General features: G+C 40.5%; 1 long non-coding RNA gene across 1 annotated transcript; it reads left to right on the plus strand.

The window, feature by feature from the left end:
- Nucleotides 1-636: 636 nt before the first annotated feature.
- Nucleotides 637-8,372, plus strand: LOC135270929 (uncharacterized). Its single transcript, XR_010339071.1, has 3 exons — nucleotides 637-979; nucleotides 3,242-4,196; nucleotides 7,386-8,372. It is a non-coding gene; the product is annotated as an uncharacterized LOC135270929 (long non-coding RNA).
- Nucleotides 8,373-8,475: the final 103 nt, after the last annotated feature.

The raw sequence follows: 8,475 nt of genomic DNA on the forward strand, positions 1-8,475 counted from the left end.
CCATGCACACACAAATACAGGAACTCCTTCCCTGTTGTTTTCTTTTTCTTATGGGAGGTGGGGTGAGCTGCTGTCATGTTATTCCATGAGCTTTTTTGTTGTTGCTGGTTGTACATAGTTCATTTAAATCAAATTAGATACTCCCTGAGACATGGGGGAAGTTGGATATGAGTTATCTTTTGGTCAAGACTTAAAGATGGTGTATGAGTTTCTGCTGCTCCGCTCCCTAGACCTGACCCAATTCATGCTCCTGGCAGACTGTAAACATGTTTCGTTCTGCTGAGCTGGCAGAGTAGCCCCAAAAGAACTGTAACTAAGGTATACACATACTGAAGACAGGGATATAAACAGTATTTCTGGGAGAGCTCTAAGGAAGGCAGACTTACATAACAGTTATTCTGAGGAATTACGAGTGGTGATTCTTGCTCAAGCCCAGCTCATACATCTAGGCTAGAAGTTGCTTAGATACCTTTATCAGTGCCTGAGGATGTTTTAAGGCCTCTGCTTGGGTTTGAGCCTGCTGGGAAAAACCTGGACTAAAAATGGCTGAAAAACTTTTCCTGAACCTGTGATATGAGAACAGCATTTTACTTCTAGGGGATGCTTTACTTGTCATCCATAGGATGCCAGGCACATTTCAAAAAAGGACTGTTTGAGGAAAGTGGTTTCTTACAGGAAATAGAGGAGCTTGTGGAAGCTGTAGCTCACCAGAAGCAAAGTCTTCAATTCAGTGGTGTTCTTGGGCAGGCTTATACTGGTTTGTAAGAGCTGAATACATTTTCAGGAATTTTGTTAACTAGTTGAGAAATGTGGTGTGTGTGTTAATATATTCACATATGTACTATATACATCTTAGTAAAATTTATAGTAAATTCATGGAAGTCATGCACTCATCTTTCCCTTGCAGGGCTGGATGTTAAGCCTTTGCCAGCATACCACCGATAGTTTATCGGGAAGAGATGTCTGGCTGTGATTACTAGTAAGTCTCTGAAAATGAAATCAGTAGTCAACTGCTGAAATTTTCCTTTGTTACTTATTTTAAAGGACCTAAAGTCTGGGCAGGGAGACCTTAGGCCAGTTATACCCAGGCTAGAAGTTGCCTTTCACCCTATTCCCAAGACCTGGGTGTGTGGACAGTCACCTGGGTACTCCTGAGGAATAACTTGTGTTTAACAGCAGTGTTTCTTTTCCTCCTAGGATCCCCAAAAGAACTGTAACCAAGATAAGTGTGTTCTTAGGGAAACCACTAATATTTCTGGAAGAACTTTAGAAAATGTAGGCTTCTGTCCCAGTCATTCTGGAGAATTATGAGGTGATACTTGCTCAAGTCCCCTTATACACTAGGCTCTGCAGGATCATGTGCCAGTCATTTGCCTGTTTGCTGTAAGATCCATTCCTTGCCTTTGCCCTGCTGTATGCCAAGTCACAGGTATTTAATCTCTGCAGATTACACTTTCCAGAGTCTACTGCCCACCAGTTTCCTGTAAGGGTCACTCAGCAGGAGGCACTAGCGGAAGATTGGAGGGTGAGGGTTGGGGAGAAGCCAGTGTATTTCTCTTCTACTTTTTACTTTGGATGGTGCTGCTGGCAATGACTATACCTTCTCTGTTCTACCTCCCTCTTCACACCCCTGCCTATAGTCCCTGTTACTGCTAGGAAAGTTCCTGTACATCAGTCCAGCTTCTTCAGGTGGCCCTGGTTCCTATGTTATAATCAAATCACCTCCCCCTTTCACCCTCAAGCTCTAGGGTTGGGAACTGTTTGCCCTGTTAATAACCTGAGATGCCTCCCTGCTCTCTGTCACCCTTCCCAACACCTTAGTTACTACTTTGCCATGTTAAAATCCCTCTATTAAACCATGTTGCATGGGTGTTCCCTGACTAAATCCTAGCAGCCAACAAACACAAACTACAGATGCTTCTGGACTTAATGCTGGGGTTATATCCTGTGAACCCATGGTAAACTGAAATGCATTTAATACCCTGATAATCTAATTGTGAAGTTGAACCATCTTTGGGGACCATTTGTAGGTATTTCTACTTGCCTTGGTAACACATACTCATGCTAGGCTGAATCAAATCACAAGACCGCACGGGACACTGCCACGCTAGTGAAGTTCTTGTGTGCCCAGTGATTGGAGGCATATGAAGAATAACTTATGACTCCTTGTACTCCCCAAGACTAAGAAGTAAATAGGACCCTTCTTAAATACAACATAAGCTAAATAGAATCTTGTTACAATCCATACATCACTGGACCAGAAGAAAACCTACAGGTTATGGGGACCTTCAGGAGGTTAATGGCGAAGGGAGTGACAGCAGTGTGTGGTGGTGGGCACTGGCATCCTCAGAGTGTGTAGTTGCCTGTACCCAGATGGATCTCTTCCACCTAATAACGGGACATGCTAGGTCCATACAGCTTTCTAGCTACCTGGTCTGTAGCAGCTAGCTCAGATTCTGTGCTCTGGTACTGAATCTCCAATATAGGCTAGTCTCAAATCAAGACCATTTTTGCAAAGGAAAAAGCATGACCCTTGGATGAAACTTGTGATCCTGCAGAGCCTTCTCTATGAGCTGGACTTGGACGAGAATCCCCCCATAATTACTGTCTATATCACCAAAAGTCCCTTCAGCAATATTAGTTATTTCCCTTCCTTCGGAATGCACTTTTCTTGGTTGCAGTCCTTTTGGGAATTTTAGGAAGAAAGGCAACACTGGTGTTACAGGAAGGTTATTCCTGAAGGGTACCCAGGTGACTGTCTGCTACTCTGTTGGGCTTTCCACAGATTCCATAAAATATCCCAATCTTCTCTAAGTCCTTCAAACTAAACTGGAGCTTTGTAGCCCTAAGGACTCAATGGCAGAGCCTTGAGTATCACAGCCTAAACTGAAAGGTGTTCTCTTCCTTCTGCACCCAAGCACACCTGGAAGTTTATCTGGAGGAAAAGACTCCTTGTTTTTATAGATGCTGTAGCATGCTCATACCAGCTAAAATAGGACCTCTGAGCACAGCCACCTCAGTCAGAGGGACCCACGGACCCACTCGGAATGTGGCATACCCTCTTCTTTCTTAGTTAGTGCAATTCTTGCTTAAAGAGTGCGTGACAAAAGAAGAAAGAAGCCTTGGTGTTAAGGATAGAGGCAACATTTGGATGCAACGTGTGGGCTGTTACTCACTGAAGCTGACTTGGCTGACTGAGGTTCAAGCAATCCTTCTAAATGTTCTTTTTTTCTTTTTTCAGTAAAATGTATCATGTTTTGAGGCAGTTGGATTCCATTGGACCTTTTTCTTTGAAAACAGGGATGGGTAAGAAGGTGGGGAAGTGTGGCATTCTGGGTTATTCTTACTCTGGATTATTTCCTTTTAATATTCTTTGCATCTCTTCCGTTCTGTTCAAGGACTGAATGAATGCTTTTTGCACTACCATTATACACATTGTACCCCAAATCAAATGACACATTTCAGAGCAAAGCAAGGCAAGGAGTTGATTCTTCTGAGAGTCATTCTCTCTATGTATATATGTTCCATTTCCTTTCAACAGTATGTGCTGAAGTTAGGACACATGTCATGAGGCAGGATGGTATATGATCTGAACATGAATAAAGAATATAAATAATCAGTACATGATGCTGTTTGTCCAATTATCAGAACGCCTGTATCCAAGGAAATAAGAATAGAGGAAACCATTTACAAATTTACTTTTCTTAACTGATCAACGTCTTTTTGCCATAACAGTTCTTGAGCAGTTATATCACTTTCTGAGCAATTCCCTTTATTTTAGTACATCAACACTTTCACCCTAAAACACCCCAAGTACATTATAAAGATTGGTATTTCAACATTAGAGTTTCCGACCTAATGCACTCACCCGTTTATCCCTCATAACAGTGTTTGGTTAGAGGTGATTGTGGCAAACAAATATGAATTGTATACCATGTATGTGGGAGCCCAAATATTCTGCTTTACATGTGAACAACAAGAAATATGTTTTGTGACACTTTGTGTTTAGCTTATATTTTTACCTAAAGTTGTTTTTCTGTGACATGACTTTACTTTTAAGTTTGAGTGCAAGATAACCACAAACCCCCATACACACTAAAAAAAAATTGGAAAATTGAGAAGAGGAGGAAATCACTGACAAAATGACTGCTTTACATCTGCACCTGCTAATGAGTCTCCTGCTTCCCCTTTAGCTGGTAAACTTTGTCTTTATTACATTTTACATGCAAACTATATTTTTGTTTCCTATTTGTTGGTTTTTTACTTATGTAAATTTGTTTTTATGATTCAATTGATATATTTATCTGTAAAAATTGAGATATGAGGGATTGGGATGGAAAACCATTGATTTTTAATTTTTAAAATTAAATCTAGTGGAAAATTTTTCATTTCAATAGCCTTTCCATTTGTGGCACATTTATCAATAATGGACTTTAAATATAAAAAAGGTAGCTGTATACCGAATGGCTCACACTAAAGTGTTTAAATACTTTTTCTCATCTTTCTGGGTTTCAGTGGTACGGAGGTTTTAGCACCAAATAGAAGAATCTTCTGCTAGGGAATATAGTAATAACCGCAATGAATGAGAAGCTTATTGCCATCTGGCCATTTTGATCTTCTCCTGACAATAAGAGAGCAGGTTAAAAAAACAAAACACTGTGATTGTTGGTTTTATACAGAGGTGGGGAAAGGTTTCCCTACAATAATTGCCAGGAAAACTATGGTTGGGCGCTTCCTTGTACTAACTGCCATGTCTAGTTATAAAGTCTCATGTTCAGTATTTTTGGTTTCACCTTCCAAAATTCTGGTTTGGCTTGTCCAAAGGCTTTAGGGCCAGGAGGAGGAAGTCTTCTATTCCAGAACCTAACAATGGATTCAGTGCATTGTAGATCAAATGACATCTGTCTGTTTAACATCTCACATGTCACATCATGAGTAGTTGGAATTAAAAAGCCAAGGTAGTTGATGCTGAATAATGGAGATTGGGAGGGATGTGGTTGTGTCACTTCCTAGAAATAGGCCTATTGGTAATGGCAGACACCTGCAATATCACATAGGCCATTGATGATTTGGGCCAGATTATTCCTCAACTCAGGCAAAGAACTTTAACTCACTGAGGTGTTGGCAAAACTTAGGAGAAACATGGATTATAAAGTAGAAGAGATTATATATACAACTATAATCCTAGTTATATATACCAGTTCCAGAAAAAATAAGGGCTGGCTCTGTTCTCTACTTGTGTTTTTCTTTTTACTGTTTCATAATTAAACCTCTTCCCTATCCACTGCCCTTTTGTTCAGAGAAGGTCTTTTAATTAAAGTGATGTTAAACTCAGTTCATATCATCTCAGTGAGTGCTTACACATTTTTTTGTTGTTGTTGTTTTAACACTTGCTATGAATTAGAGGAATACACATTTTTCTTTTAAAGAGATAGGGTATCGCTCTGTCACCAGGCTGGAGTGCACTGACACAGTCATGGCTCACTGAAGCCTTTAACTCTTGGGCTCAAGCAGTCCTCCTACCTCAGCCTCCCAAGTGGCCTCCAATTAGCCACTATGCTGGGCTAATTTTTGTTTTTAATTGTAGAGATGGGGTCTCATTACTTGTTCAGGCTGGTCTCAAAAGCCTGGCCTCAAGCAATCCTCCTACCTTGGCCTCTCAGTGTTGGGATTACAGGCATCAGCTACCATGCCTGGCCCACATTTATTTTTAAGGAGGAAATATTTACATATAGATGTTGAGTATAAACTTGATGAGTTTTTTATGGTTCGTATTATAAAATGTACTCATTTTAGGTATAAAATTCTCACTTTTACAGACTCATAGTCATGTAGCCACCATAATCAGGATATACAACACCAAAAATGCCCCTTTAGTCACTCTCCTCCAACCCCAATCCCCAGGCTACCACTGATCTATTTTCTGTCTTATATGGCATTATAAAATGTCATGTATGTATATAATCATACAGTATGTAGCCTTTTGAGTGTAGTTTCTTTCACTTAGCATAAAATGTGAGATTTAGCCATGTTGTATATATCAGTGGGTTGTTCTGTTTTATTGCTTAATTGCATTCTGTTATATTAAGAACCCACAGTTGATTTATCCATTTACCAAATATTAGACATTTGGGTTGTTTCCAGGTTTGGGTGATTATGAATAAAGTCATTGAAAGCATTCAAGAACAAGTTTTTAGTGGATATCCATTTTCACTGGTCTTTGGTAAATATCTAGAAGCAGGACTGGTGGATAATATGATAAGTCTACATCAATTTTATAAGAATCTAAAAAACTGTTTCTCAAGATGCCTGTAGTATTTTTCATTCCAATCAACAACAGATGAGAATTCTCTTTGTTTGGCATCCTCACCAACAGTTAATATTGGCAGGTTTGTTGGGATTTTCCCCCAATCTCATAGGTTTGTGTTTCTTCGTGGTTTTAATTTGTATTTTCTGAATGGCAAATTATAAGCCATATGTACACCTGCCATGGTAAAGTCTAGAATTTTGCCGATTTTTTAAAGTTTGTGTACTTTTGTTGAGTTATAAGAGTTCTTCATATATTCTGAATACAATTCCAGTTTCGGATATGTGATTTGCAAATATTCAGTCTTTGAATTGTCTTTCTCTTAACAGTGTCTTTTTGCACAGTATGTTTTCAATTTTGATGAAGTCAAATTTATCAAAATTATTTTATGAAACATGTCATATGTCTTGAAATTGGGTAATGCCAGTACTCTAACTGTTCTTTTTCACAATTGTTTAGATATTCAATTTCATAATAAATATCTGAATCATTTTATCAGTATTTACACAAAAGTTGTTGACATTTATTTTAAGTTTATCTATTTGTTTGAGACAGGGTCTCATGCTGTTGCCCAGAATTTAGTGCATTGGTGCCATCTTGGCTCACTGTATGCTCTGCCTTCTGGGTTCAAGCAGTTCTTGTGCCTCAGCCTCCAAGTAGCTGGGATTGCAGGTACCTGTCACCATGCCCGTCTAACTTTTGCATTTTTAGTAGAAACAGGGTTTTGCCATGTTGGCCAGGCTGATCTCAGACTCTTGGCCTCTGTGATCCATCTGCCTCAGCCTCACAAAGTGCTGGGATGACAGGCGTGAGCCACTGCAAATTTTAAGTAACAAAACTGATAGGGATTATCTATTGCTTTCATATTCATGGAAAAGCCTCAGAACTTATTTAATGATTTTCCATTTCTTCTTGAGTCAGTTTTGGTACTTACAATTTTCGCTACAGTAAGCCCCTGCATATGTTTTAAATATATTGCGATAAGGAGATCATTGTATTTGTAAAAATCTAAAAATTTCTGTGATTATGTTCACTTCTTCATTTCTAATATCATTTCTTTGTTTGTTTCTCTTTTTAGCATAACTTTCTTTAGCCATCTTTAACTTAACCTTTATCCTCATGATGTCAAGGTGGCTGTTCTACCTGTTGACATTCTGTGTTATACCCAAGCAAGAAGAAGGCTGTGTGAGATGACAACAGGCCAGAGTTACGTGCCAGCTATGTCTCTCCACCCACCCATCAAACCTCCAAAAAATCTGTATTTAAATGTCACTGGTTACAGACACACAACTCCTTACAAGGACACTGGGGAGGTGAGCATTATAAGCTGGGCAGATGGCCACCTGAGGAGCATCAGTATTTTGCTGTGGAAGGAGTGGAAAATAGACACTGGAGAGACTACTAGCCGTGTCTGCCACAGCTATTACATGGCTATGTCCACTTGACTCTGAAACTCAGCCTTTTCTATGAGACTGAAGTGCTTTGAAGAGAAATGCTGACCTCGTCTTTTCTGTAGCTTGTGGCTGCAGTTACCCTTGGAATCAGAAGTCATCTTAATTCCATCACTGAGGCCAGGAGACCTGACGGAAATCAAGAGTATGAGCAGCGGTCCAGTGTGACTGGGCATGTAGGGGTCAGTGCATCTGTGATGATGGGTGTAACAGCATCACTGCCTGTGAGCCAGCAAGGCCCTCGGCTCCCAGGATGAAGCTCTCCAGTTGGGGGAGAGACCGGTCCTAAACATGTACAAGAAAAAATCCATCAGCTAACTTCAGATCACGATTCACACAGGAAGGCAACTATAAGAGGTCGCCAGGGCTGGTATTTTTGACTGAGATGTTAGGTAGTCCTCTCTGAGGCGATTACAAGTATGGCATAAAGGAGCCAGCCCGGACGAAAATTTGGGGTTAGCCTATTCAGACGCAGTACGTGCAAATACATAGGTTACAAAATGGAAAATAGTATTCTGGAGGATGGGAGGCCCGTGCAGTCAGAGAGAATGAGAGAAGGTGAGGGAGCACCCAAAACCAATCCCACAGCTCTCTACATCTCCCTTCCTAGCTCACACACATCCCCCATCAAGAGTCATCCTCCGGACTCCGGAGGTCCCCAGGATTGCCTTTCCCTTCCCGGTCGGCGGTGATGCTCCCGCAAGGAGCGGACGCCGA

Source organism: Aotus nancymaae, unplaced genomic scaffold (genome assembly GCF_030222135.1).
Source record: "Aotus nancymaae isolate 86718 unplaced genomic scaffold, 86718_ANA_hifiasm-v0.15.2.pri h1tg000069l, whole genome shotgun sequence".
Classification (NCBI taxonomy): domain Eukaryota; kingdom Metazoa; phylum Chordata; class Mammalia; order Primates; family Aotidae; genus Aotus; species Aotus nancymaae.